The 13,726-nt window shown below is 44.5% G+C and overlaps 1 protein-coding gene across 2 annotated transcripts in view; it reads right to left on the bottom strand.

Annotated features, from left to right (window-relative positions):
• PASD1 (PAS domain containing repressor 1) overlaps nt 1–10,015 on the bottom strand; it is a 99,464-nt gene extending 89,449 nt beyond the window's left edge. The window contains exon 1 of one of the 2 annotated variants that reach the window (XM_027716590.2): nt 9,994–10,015. The gene's annotated coding sequence lies outside the window, so the exon portion shown is untranslated. Of the gene's footprint in view, nt 1–8,865; nt 8,943–9,993 lie in introns of those variants that run through there. The other variant, XM_027716589.2, reaches the window with a different exon arrangement.
• Nucleotides 10,016–13,726: the final 3,711 nt, after the last annotated feature.

The following is a 13,726-nucleotide window of genomic DNA, read 5'->3' as shown; positions in this document are numbered from 1 at the left end:
TGCTGGCAGGCTATCACAGCCCTTTTCTGACTTGGAACCAACACAATCTGAGATCTTTTTTCTTGGTGTCAAACCATATTTTATTTCTTTCCAGTTCTCACTGGCCAGCTACAACTCAGTTCAGACAAATTTCAAGAAAACTGCAACTATACTAACAAAGCCTCTTAACTTTCACATCGACTCCCTGTTGAAGCATGTGCAGAGATACATACCAGCAAAAAAAAAAAAAAAAAAAGGAAGATTACTTTAAACTGAGATGTTGTTCAGACTGTCATACCTGTCTTTCAAATACAGATTAGATAGCACTGCCATCCTGGACTAGAGGGTCTGTGACTTTGTTAAAGTTTCCAAGTAACGGTCACGGGGAATTGCTTTTAGTTGATTTCTTGCCTTCTGTGATCCACAGGGAAAATGGACATATGTAATGATGCTTATCAAAACACTATACTCTATACCTACATCTGAAAGACAGAGGCATTACTATTGCTTCCTCTACACGAATAAGATAAATACGGCTTATAAGAAGGCATATTTACATAAGTTTTGGTGACTCATGCAACAGAGAAGCCTTAATGCACGTTTTTCTTCTCCTACACGCTGCTGTGTGCTCAGTGCTTTGTCTGGAACTATTTCACAGAAATCTCTTAATGGCCTTTTTTTCTCCCATACAAGCACTGTTTCCAAACACCAGTGGTAGCTTCTGTTCCAACAGCACTGTCACCCAGTGCACTGTGACTGAGCCTTTTTTCAATGCAAATCCATTGCAACCCACCAAATTTCAGCACTGGTGAATGCAAAGTGAATTCTTCATTTTGGTGCTGCAATGAAAAAAGAAAATACAGTCCTGTATTTCCTACACAGCTGAAGGCAGTTCTTGCACCAACTATTACTTGATGTTATTAATTTAGCCCTTTATTCAGCAAGTGCTGTAGTGAAACCTGAGCTCATGCTGAGGTCCATCACTGTTCAACAAAGTGCTGCTGCACAAGTTAAAAATTCAGTCACAGCTTTTCACAGCTTTTGTGTTTCAGTAGTTTTCCTTCAGCAGAGGCAAGGTTGTAAATGGTACCCATGTTATTTCTAATATGGTTCAGTTTCTTTGGTTAGAACATTTAAGAAGGAGCCTTAACCACAGCACCCAGCTTAAAAGGATCAAACCCACCCCAGCTCTCCTCCCCCAAAACAACCAAATGAAAACACCCAAAATAAAATTAACAGCTTTAGCATGCATTTATGGGTAGCTGGGGGATGTCAGACTGTGAGAACTGCTGCAGAATACCCTCTTGTAGAGCCCAAAGAGAACTTACAGTTAAGCAATCAAGAGGAAGCCAAGCTGCAGAACTGTCCCCCACAATACACCGGTGGGAGCAGTGCCTACCTTCCCACTTTCCAGGAACAAATCCTGGCTTGTGTAAACACAGCCGTGCTTGTGAGAGCCAGCAGTAGCTTACATGCAATCAGCTTCTAATGATGATAAAGATCTAGACAGGGGAAATGTCATTTAAAACTAAATTCCTCAAAAAAACCCAACGCCCACGGCCAGATTCACTTGAGATAAATACTATTTAACTTCCGAAAAGTGGCTCAGGACATCCAAACTGAAATGCCTGAAAAGGGCCCAGTTCCCAAGAAATCTCTTGTTTGGAGTGCTCTCCATCACTGTTCACGGTTCCCAGAAAGGCCTTCAAAGTGGATCTCCTGTCTGGTAGGTGGGCTAATTTGGGGAGCATTTTTTAGGCATAAATGCCTTATTGGATCTCTCCAGTGGCAATGCAACATAACCTCATGGGCCTCATAGTAAAGAGTCATCTGAAGGGTATTCAAAACCTTAGACTGTCCATCATCTCCTAAGTAATTGCTAAAGCCATCAATAAATCCCCACCCAGTTCTATGGAGGTGAAGACTGCAGAGAACTCACAAACAAAGTGTATAACTCTACCAGAAAACACTTTCCTACCTTTAAAAAAAGTTACATGTATTCACAGATACCATTCCAGTTAGAAACATCTTCGTCTTTGGGAAACCAAAAGGTAATTTCAACATGTACTTCCTCCCGAAGATAAAAATAAGAGTGCTGTGATGGTAACAGAGTATTTTTCAACAGCCTCTATAATACAGCTGGTTAAAGCTATCAATGATGAAGCTTGATTTCCAGTAAGACACAACAAACTTTCTGAAATTCAGAAGGGTGATAATGCAGGTCCAGTTTTGCTATGTTTAGTGGTCAGTAACCAAAACATATCCCAAGGTAAGCACCAGAGGAGCCGGGCATGTGCTTTCCCAGGGCTCCGCTCTGTGACCCTGTTTCCCTGATGCTATCGCTGTATCCTCATTATAACACTTCAAGAAAGAACATAAACATCTTCTACATTAAAATGCTCTTGACTTTTACGAGCAACCTGATTCAGCAGCCCTCAGGGCGCACTTTCATGACCAACTCAAGCAAATCCTGCCCTTGAAAAGGCACTTCTGCCACTCCCAACCTCCTTTGTGTGAAAAATCACGCTTGCATGGTTGAAGGATAATGCTTGGAGAGACATTTTAAAAAGATCAGCTTTCAACTACTTTGCCACTACTGTGCCAATGGAGCAAAGATTGAAAGGAGCAGAATATAGAACTCCCTTCTTTGGTCTTAAACCAGTTCCTCCTGAATTGTTATTCTTGGCAGCAAAGCCCATTGTCTATGATGGCCATCAATGAGTCTCATGCGCTCCCTGCTATCTGTAGGGATAACAGCTCTATATCTTGGAGCTCTCTATATATATCAGCTCTATATCTATATATCAGCTCTCTCTCTCTATATATATATATCAGCTCTATATCTTGGAGGCATGTGACTGTTGTTGGCATTGGTGGGCTGACTGCCAGGGATTCCACACTGAACCTACAGCCCTGCCACTAAGTGATTTTAATAAGGCATTTAATTTATCTCCCATCTCCATTTCGTGATAGCATTTAAAACCACTTTCTTGTCTTTTTTTCTTAGGCTTTAATTCCTGAAGTCGTGTAGGCACATCTCTACCTTTGACTGTTGGGGATCTCCTTGTGGGGAGCCACAAAGCTGAAGGTCTCCTGAAGCTCATTCCAAGCATATTTTGTACAGCCCCATCACTTCAAAATGCATATTGTAAGTTACAGCCTTCAAACTTTATGCACAATCTACAGTCCCAGCTTAATACAGCATCCCGATCTCATGTGGAGCTTCTCATGCAACTGCAGGAAAGACCACAGTACCATCAAACACCCTCCACATGTGGAGCACTGCACAGGGAACAGGACAATTTGAGGGTAATGAAGATATTTTTAAACACTATTAAATGCCACTGAAGATTTGTTGTTAAAAGCAGATATAAAGACCTGTGAAGAGGAAACTATTCACAGCCTTCAGCACTGAGTTTTATTGCCCCATAAAGTTCAGCCCTGTGCCCCATATGCTGCAGCATTATCTGAAGAAACTGTATCTACAATCTAATGTTTACATGTATAAATACTTCTGTAGCACGAAGGTTGCCAAAGCTCAAGGAGCTGATTCAGCAACAGACTTAGTTTAATATTAAGCAGCACTTCCATCAACATGATTATTTATCTACTCAAACTCAAGGAAGTGCTACGCACTTTGGCCAAATGAGGCCAAAATGGGGGATCATTTCTGAAAAACATGTTGTGTCTTGTGATGCATGGGTGTAGTTTCACCTGTAAAAAGGGAGGGAGAAACCTGGGAAAAACACGGTGTTTTCCTACCACAGAAGCATGAAGGGACAGTCACACCTAACATAGCAACAAGGAAGAATGACCTAGGGCTGAACGTCAGCGGGAGGTGGCGCAGGAAGGTGTCAGCAGAAGTTGGTGCCCACACCTTTCTTCCTCCCTCCCCAAACCCATCACACAGCCATCGCAGAGCCCACAGGTTGCACTTGAACTGGTGCAGGTGAGGTCACAGTGGGGTCTCTAGGTCAGGAAATGGTATCTTGCTGCACTGGAAACAGAAAGAGATCACCAAGATCCTCTTTGTGTGCTACTTCCCCAGCTCCCACCCGTGAAAGCTTTGCTGAGAGTGCAGTTCTGCTGATCGGGTCTCACAGTGTTCTCCTTTTCTATATAAGTAAATCCTCAGATTTGGTTGCAAATCTGTGCTGCATTGCTAAGAAATGTAGAAAGATATGTTTTCTGACAAATTCAGTGTCACTTCTGTTCCTCAGCAGTCCTATTTTATCATTGCTCAGGGATGAGGGTCTAGAAGCCCTTTAGCAGACACACAGACGGACTTTATTCAGCAAAGCTGATGCCTGTTCTGCTTCTTAGCTTTCTTTGTGCCTCTGAGACAACAGTTTCCAAGGTACAACTGCGTTCTTGAGAAAAGCAGACTCCACATTTCACTTTGGGTAGAGCCCTAAGGTGGATTAGACTGTCATTCTGCCCACCTCCACTGCATGCTGTAAGCAGCTTACTTGCAATATGACAGATTTAGCAAAAGTGACAGTTGCTTGCTGTCCAATATCATTAGCTAGCCCTGCCACGAGAGCTCAGACATGGTGCTCCATCTCCTTGTAAAATCAGCTTATTAATAAACATACAGCCTGGTACAGTATTTTCTGAAGCAGTGCTTTGAGCAGGGGGCGGCCCAATCCACCCAAAGACTCAAAATCAAATTCTAGCCAAGATGAGGTCAGAACAGAAAATAGGTTCAATGGACTGGCATGTCAGAGGGACTGGGATAACTAAGCATCTATGCTTACCTTGGTTACTCATCATTCATTACCTTGATTACTATGGTCCTTGAGTCTGTGAAGGGAATGGCAATCTAATAAAAATGCTACCAGAGTCAATGAAAACAATGCAATTTATTGGTCTGCCTTAGGTTGAGCTGCCCAAGGTATCAGACAACATCAGCACTTCTTTTCCCAGCTGACAGGGCTCAGCACCTTCCCCAAGGTAACAGTTAAGAGCTGGACTACTCTTTCAGGTAGGCAGAGAAGGATACATGCAGAGGAAGACCTCTGCTTCCTAAGTATAGGTGTTTGTGTTACAATATTACAATGTTCAAACAAGTTTGGTATTAATAAACAATGTTAATTCTTGCAAAAAATACTTCAACTAGGAAGAAAATCAATCAGATTCTGGCAAACAATACCATTTGTAGTAAAGTCTACCTTTTATTCTAAAAAGTTCAAGTCAAAGAACAGAACCAGTTTCACTGCTAATGATGTAAAGGTTTAAACAGAACCCCAGGTAGTAGGGGGACCCTTTAGGATGCTCCTAGTGCTGTTCAGGCTCTCTGCTCCTACTAGTCCTGTGGCTGTATCCCAGGCACACACACAGCAGCCTGTGGAAGACAACCTCCTCCTGGCCTGTAAGTGAGGGGGGTTTCATGTGCCAGGCACCATCTGAAAAGCAAAATGAGGAGTTTGGGGAGGAGCAGGGGAGCGGTGGTGCTGCTGCTGTTCCTGGACCATTTAGCCAGGGAATAGCTCTGTGGAGATCCCATGGCCCCTGCCCCAGAGCAGTCTCCTGCCCAGCCCCATGGAGGTCCAGTCCTGCCCCCTGGCTGCCTCTCATCAGCTCTTGCTGGCCCTGGTAGCTGCCCTGGACCACACCACAGAGCCCTGTTCTAAGGATGTTAACAAAACGGGGAAAAAAAGTAAAATATGTGTACAATTTAAAGGACAAAATCATGCCAGGGTAGACAGACAGCAACATGAACACACCCACCAGCCCACTCAGCTCAGATCCTCTGTTACATGAAGTGCTTCTACACTCCTTGGCCCAAGAATTTCTCCAGGACTTTTCTTTACCTACTCTTGTAGCAATGAACGAACACAAACATTTACAGTTCTCAAGTTTCATTCACAATTCCAAAGTTTCTTCATTGGGCTTGTCTCTGGATGTTGCAGAGGAAGCAAAGGAAACTACCTGCAGGTACCTTTGGTAGGATGGCTGTCAACTAACAGATGCAGAGATGCTGTGCATCAGCCCCGTGCTGTAACACAGTGCCATGCCTCTGCTCTCTCAGAGACAGCACTGTTCTTGCAGCTGCACCAGAGAGAGATGCTCAGTGGCATTAAGTTATTGCCATGGGGATTTTCCTAGAATGGGTGCCAATGTCAGGAAGTCAGTGCAGTCCTAACGACCCTTGTTTGCATCAAAATAACTCTCCTTCAAGAAGCAAGTTACTCCTTGGGCAAAGCACTGCTCTTGCTGAGGCATCTGGCTGGTAGGAGCTTTAACCAGGCTAAATTTCCACTATAGGAAAGACTCAGGAGAGTTGCTGACACAGTCATATCCAGGCAAGTTAGTGACAAACAACATGAACCACATCAGCCTGCTCAGAGAACCGTTCATAGAGGGGAACAACTGCCCAGTGTCAGAGTTCAGATAAACTTGGAGCAGCTTCGCCGATAGGAGACTTGCAGTTGGACTGCAAATCCCATCTCTGCACCACACTGTAATGACATTTTAAATTTTTTATTACCATTTCATAATGGTAATTAAACACAGGCAAGCACACAGAGAAGTCTGCTTGATATATAGGGCAAGGCTCACCATGTGCAAGCAGCAACTGGGACCCTGTGGGCTCAGCTATGGGGCTTCAGAAGTTACAAAGTCACCAGCACCCCAGCGATCATGTATGAAAAACTAGGCAGCTGCATGATATTTCTCTACCTATTGTCACTTATGGCCTTCTACTTAGCCTCAATGATGTACCCAGTGCTCAGGGGCTTGCAGCATTGGATGGTCTAACTCCATTGCTGTCTTTGCCGTTCTGGGGGTACTGTTGCGTTGCTGATGCACGCAAGACTAACTCTCTCCCTCCTGGAAAGGAAAAGCAGAGGTTTCTGCCCATCCTCCTCCCCAGCAAGACAGAAATTAGCTCAAGGAGGCAGTGGAACATAGTTTTTGAGGTGTGATTGACTCTTGGCTTCTATGTTTAAGTTCCCAGCAAGGCTGCCTAATACTTCCAATTATTAGGATGATTTTTATGATTATGTGCATTTAGCAGTCTTTGTCTCCTGGCCAGTCCTCTGCTGCTTCTATTCCATTACACCCTATCCCAGAAGTAGGGAGCCTGGTAGACTGAAGCTGAGCTTTCCAGCCCTGGTGTGACTAAAGTTGTTGTAGTTCAGTTTTAAGCCAAGGACCAAACTGGCTGATTAGCTTCCAACCACCTGAAGCCAGCTCACATGGAGACAACTAAAGTGGATGAAACAGAGGCAGCATAACCCCAAGTATCTCCTTTCCTCTTGCCAAAGCATAGCACCACTTGGAACCTCAATATAGTCTACTGCTTCTGGTTTCTACGTCTGGCATGAATGATGGGTGATGTAGCACAAGTGAGGGAGGGACAGGATGGTCAGGAGAGTGCACTATGACACCATGCTTTGGGACCTGAGAGTCCTGTTGAGGAACAGGTCTAACAGACACTAGTTTTCAGCTGCATTGCTATCCCAGACCAAAAAAAACGTGTTCTGTTTCGGATTAAAAATCAAAAAAAAAAAAATCAAACCAAGCCAAAACCCTCCACCTCTTCTTACACTCATCTCCTCACACAAGGGCCACAAAATCAGCCAAGGACCAGCCAGATCTATGGGACTACCAGCCCCAAGCATGCCTAGAGAAGGAGAACAAAGATGAAATAGGATGTGGGCCCCGGCAAGCTGCTATTCCAGCTGAATATTGTAAGGAACAAATGCAAAAGCCAAAGTGACAGGAATTGTGGCATCAAGTAAGTACCTTTTAGATTATAACAAAAAAAGAGTCTAAAAATTGAGTACAAGAGATTCTCAGTCCCAGGGGAATACGAGCCTGTATCTCATACTAAGTGATTTTTCTGTTGCACAGTTCATTTTAGGACAATGCTCACCCTCACAATGCCAGTCCCACGGCCTGAGGCTACTCTGGATTCAGGCACCTGACTGTTAAGGAACAAACACTTCTGTTTGTGAATAATTCAGATCCCTCGCTTATTTAGGTCCATTTAGTCTGTTTCTCACTGTTTGAATCTTTTGAGCTTACAGCTAACTGGGCTGTGGATGCACAGCCCCACTCCGCAGCCCTTCTGTCTCTGTAAGGGAACCACTAGTTTCCCCAGTAACTCCTCCATACTTTAGGCACATATGCACTTGCAGTGCAAACATAACCCCAAAAGCTCAGGCATTCTCTTTGTTCATCTTGCTGCAAACCAAGATTGCTTTCTGCTCTGAGAGGCACGTTTGACAGTAGCTCCACGAGAGTGCTATGCACACGAGTAGCTCTTCCATGACAGTGGCAAGCACATCCAGATCTATAGTTCAGTCTTAAATCAAAACAGACGTGGATATCCAGCACCCATGGACACAGTCATCCAGCATGCACTCAGCAGTCAACACGAGCAAACAAATGTAGCATTTGCTCCGACAAGCAAATGTAGCAGCTGAGCTGCAAACAGGCACAGCTCTGCAAGTGCAAGAAACAACAGCAAGTGCAAAAAACATCAGCAAAGCCCCAACAAGTTACATTCTGAATAGTGCCAGCATCTTGGACCGTTTCACTGCCTGAGCACAGCCTTCTCTCACAAAGTGTTATTACCAATATTAAGGGAAAGCCATTGTGGCTTAAGCACAGCTTATTCTTAATTGTGTTTCAGATATATTAGAGGAAAACAGACTGACAGCACAAACAAGTCACAGAGCTGTTTCACAAAGCAGCAATACCCTAAAACGATCTGTTTCAGGCAAGGTGCTAACTGTGCAGAGTGGTCGTGTTTGATTGAGGTGCCGTCGCCTGCACCCACATCTCAGCCCTGGAGCTCATTTTCAGCACCGTACACACTCGCACCTGCGTGTGCACCCCGCCACACGCCCCACCCCGAGGAACACGTCCCTGACTTACCCTTCAGCCAGCCAGCAGCCCCAAACCCTCTGAAAGCTCCTGCAGAAGAGTTGACAGAGTTTCACCTCGTTACCCAGCGAGGGCGTTATATAACCGGCACCGTTTCTGCAGGCAGCGAGGATGCATCCCGCGCGCATCCCTCTCCTTCCCATCCCACACGGACACATCTCCTAACAACCACGGCGAGCTCGGGGGGGCAAGGTGGGCTTTGGGGTACTTGTGAAAAGCAAAGCTAACGGTATCAAACAAAGTTCAAAGGGTGTCTGACGTTTATTAAGAGGCATTGCTACTATGAAAGGAAGCGGTGCACTGGTATAATGTTCCTTAGACTGCTGAATGCAGCTTGGCCTAGATTTTCTTGTACTGTTTGATGTGACCATTCATGCAAACAAGAGTAAAACTTTCCCTTTGCTTTTAATTAAGCAACAAACAAGAAAAAAAAAAGGAAAGGAAAAAGTGACACATACAAAAGACCTTTTTTTGCTGTCATCTGGGTCTTCTGGGCTACTGTCAGATGGAGAATATGCAGGAATCAGCCCCATTGATTAAACTATTAATAGCAGCAAACAAACAGATGTGCTCAGCCAAAGACAGGACAAACCCCATGCCCTGTACGTCTGGACTAGATACAGAAAAACCTAGTATTTTACAAAAGGCTTGTTTGGTTTTTTTGCAAAGAATTCTCTAGCACAATGTGCAGAAGCAAAACACACAGCATTTTAATATGCAGTAATTAATATAAATAAATAAATTACTGCCTTTTCTGTGTTCCCACAGACAAAACCTCGCCAGTTTTCAGAAGACTGGGACCAGGTCCTGAAACAATCATAAACAAAATGTGGTTTGTAGTCATTCAGGATATTCTGGTGTCCATGAATCACTGGCAGACACAGTACACAGCACACAAATGCATAGGGGCTGTAGCTTTAGGACAGACATAAAACTCTTATGTAAGCCATAATCCTCTCACAGACTCCTTATTCAGTGATTTTAAGAACTGCGCCGTAGCAGCCTGCTGGCATCCCAGTGGCTTTTAACCATTCTGAAAACAGGGAGACTCCAGTCCCAGCACAGTCCCAGCACAGTCCCCTCCCTGACACCAGTGCTACCGTCGGTACCGGGACTTACCTTGCAGAGTTTCGGGGTGCAGAGCATCGCTGTTCACTAATATTTTGGTCCTCCACAGAGCTGCTGCTGTTGCTTCTGTGCTGAGTGAATCACCAGGATTAATCTCCTGCAGAGTTCACTGAGGCTAACGATAATCAAGTTAAATTTACACTATATGATCAGAGTTTAATTAGGTACTGTTATACAACTCCTATTAATTACAGTGGTAATACCCTTATGAAATGCAGATGGGAGGGCGGGGCTGTGGTCAGAGGGGGCTTGGCCACTCAGAGGGTTTCAGGAAAAAGCCCCATTAAAATGCTCTGTGTGTACCTTTAGTTACCTGCTTGCCTCTACCAGCACTCAAGATGAAACAAAAAGCTCGAAAAAACCCATTAGAATCCTACAAAATGTAATAAATCCAGAAGATTAAAGACCTCCCACATGCTACGCTATCACTTTCCATTTACACCAAGAAGCAAGAATTCCATTTTAAATCCCAATGAGCCAGAGTCATTATTAGCTTGCTCTGCTCACATTCCTACACAGAGAAGTCTCAGGTGATAGAAGTCAACTACTTTGCACTGAGATATTAACTCACTTGAAACCAAGGCAAGTCTTCATAATATCACAAAAGTAAGTTTCTCTTTTCCTCCCCTAGTTTCCTCCTCTGGATGACCTGTTTTGTCAGGGCACATGCCAGTTCTTGCTTTTCATTTGCTTGGTACCATCACAGCCTCCCCTTGGCCATGGACCCCTCCCATGCCCCGGTGCCTCCTCCTCCCTGTGCTCCTGCAGCTCTTGCGGTGCATCAAGAGAACACTGTGGGGAGGGGCAGCTGATCTGAATCCCCTGATGAGCTACTTTGGCTGGAAACTGGGATGTCTCTGCCAACAAGGTGCAGCTGGGGAAATGCTGGATCTCGAGGGGAGGAGCAGACTCCAGCATTCAGTGCACAGTAGTGTCTGCATTAGGAGGTGTGCAGCGTGTCATCCCAAGCCCAAAGTGGTCTTTGCTTTTGGTAAATCTTGCCTGAGGTACCCCATGGAAAGAACAAAGCTTGTGCCATGTGGCTTCCATTAGCATCTGCTACATAGGCTGCTGGATGGCTTTAGTGAAACCTGCCAGAGATCATGTGCTGTTACTGCTACTCACATGGAAACACCGAAACTCTGGCCTTGCACCCACATGGTCAAAGACACAAGTAAGGGTCTCTTCTTCATTAGGTAAAGTAAATCATCAACGCAAAGCGTGAGCTTGTTACCCAGAACAGATGCTGCTCTTGAACAGACACCTGTATGAGCCTCCTGCACCCAGGCTCCCTCTCTGCAAAGTGCTCAGTCTCAGGAGAAGCCCTGGCACTTTGCCATTGCTGCCACTGCAGGTAATTTAATTAAAAGCCCAAAATATGGGAAGCACGTTTCCTTCTTCCTGTAGGATTTTTCACCCTCTCTCCACCAGACAGCAGCAAACAAGCACACCTGAGCACTCCCACATAGCACAAAACACATGTAAAACTAACAATATGTTACAGTAGATTGTACTCGACATTAATTACCAAGCTCTACCGGTATAATTATCTCATTAAGTTTTGGCCCTTTACTAAATTGACCGTTTACAAAACGGCCTGGAGGACACAGCTGCAAAGGACCGAAGAGCAGAGCCCTGTTCATGAATGTCATCTATGTCCCACCCCACAATTACAGACAGTCAAACTGTACACGAAGGAGTTACTTTGACCAAATGGCAATTTCAAAGCAGCCTGCATGGCCCTGCATGTGTACTCAAATCCCCCACTCTGTCCCTCAATGGACAGCTCTTTTGGGGATGCACAGGAACTGTGGCAGGAGAGGAATAGGATGGTTTCCTGACAGCTCCTTGCTCTGTAGGCAGACCAACGTGGGCCCCAGGCTCATACGTTTCCCTCACGGTTCAGATGTGGATGCTTTAGAAGACTCTTAATCTCTCCTAGTGCTAGAAGTTCCTAGCCAAGACTAGGAAAGGACCTTTGCTTTTCTGGAAGCACAGGGCTAGCAGAACACCTCAGATCCTTTGCCAGGACTTTTGCTTGATTTAGGCACACAGGATTCACTATTCCACCTCATTCCTTGTGTATTCCATCATAGCTGGGACTAGGACATCCCCCAGAAGGGATGCCTCGAGGACCTCCACATTCTCACCTCAGCACAGCAGTGCTCTGAGAGGAGAGGCACCAGGCTCTGGCCAAGGCCTTCAGTCCTTTTTTGCTGTTGTGACACTTTTCGGTCCCTCGCTGCTGAGAACGGCACTTGTGACACACTAACGGGAGCGTGGCAGTGCTCCTGCAGCAAGGCTTTGATTTAGGAAGCAGAGCTGCTCAGCCCACTCTGCTCTTGCTGATGTAGTGACCTGGTTTTGTCAAGACTGTTTTTCTCCTTTCATCTTTGATGTCATTTTGGAAGGCAAGTCATGAGATTTTCATGGAGGCATTGACTCAAAGTTGGACTAAAACAAAGCCATCACAATACAATTATAAATGAATGAGGTGCAATTTCCCCTTAGAGGATTATTACACTATTTGGGGTTCTAGCACATTTATTTCCACAGTTTAGTAATCACTTTCATGCTTCTCATCAGACTATAATCCATTTATATTTTAATGTAACAAGTTACAAGGATTATCAGCTCATAATAAATATGCTCATCCCCTAAAGCATTTAAACAGCCCCTACACTTTGTAAAGAAGATCTTGCTTAATGAGCAGACGCTTACAAATGAATGAGGAAACTAATACCGTGTTATATGGAACACCATCAAACTGAAAAATACATGCTGCTTAAATTACTTTTCTCTGAAATTGAATGTTTTTCAGCACACATATATTTACTTTGAAATTACTTTTATCATAAGGGAGGCTTTGGAAGACTCCAAGAGTGCCTTTTGCTTTGGGAATTTGTTTACCTTCTTAAGTTTGGAATATTACATTCAGTCCATGCACAGGATTATGTCCAACCAATACATTACTCATGAAAATCAAATTAAGAAAAGCTGTTGATAGCATCTAAGGGAAATGCACCCAAAACAAAACCCCCGACTTGCACTTAGGTCAGTCCTAGTGCTAAAGTGTCCATGAAATGAAATCCACTCTGTTACAGAAATGTAAAAATCTCTCTTGGCCTACTGGCCTACAGTCAATCACAGTATTTTTCTCTTGCAGCTGTCTGGAGATGGGGTGGGAGAAACTAAATATTACCTGTCAAACTATAAAGACATTCCTTGCCTATTCATACAGCTGCCTAATACTTTTGGGCAGGATTGTCTCACCTAAGCTTCTGGTGCTTGCTGCACTTGCAACCATAATCCTAACTGAGTTGTAAGGCAGGAGTGTGAATCACCTTCTGGAGCCTTCGGTCTTTGAGTTCAGCTCCCCACTTCTGCCATGGTGGAGTTTCTTCTTCCTCCCCTATGCTGTGTCTGCTCAAAGTGTTTTTCTCCATTAGAAAATGTGAAGTTCATGGTTTAGGTTGCTTTCATCCTTCATTCTTGCAGATGCATGTTCTGTTAACCCTTTGCTGTACAGATCGCAGCTCAATCACATGCACTTCTGCAGGTTCATCTATCAAGAGAATCTATCTATCACAGCAGCATAATTGCTGTGGAGAGTTCCAGGAAAGCAGAAGTGCTGCAAAATCTCCAAAACCCTTTTAACAGGAATCCAAAGATAGTCTGGCCTTAGTCGGAGTTCTACAGGAAGGGGCTTATAGTTCTGGCTGGA

Source organism: Pipra filicauda, unplaced genomic scaffold (assembly GCF_003945595.2).
Source record: "Pipra filicauda isolate LSUMZ 115617 unplaced genomic scaffold, ASM394559v2 scaffold239_size1682155_pilon, whole genome shotgun sequence".
Taxonomy (NCBI): Eukaryota; Metazoa; Chordata; class Aves; order Passeriformes; family Pipridae; genus Pipra; species Pipra filicauda.
This window is presented reverse-complemented; position numbering and strand designations above follow the sequence as displayed.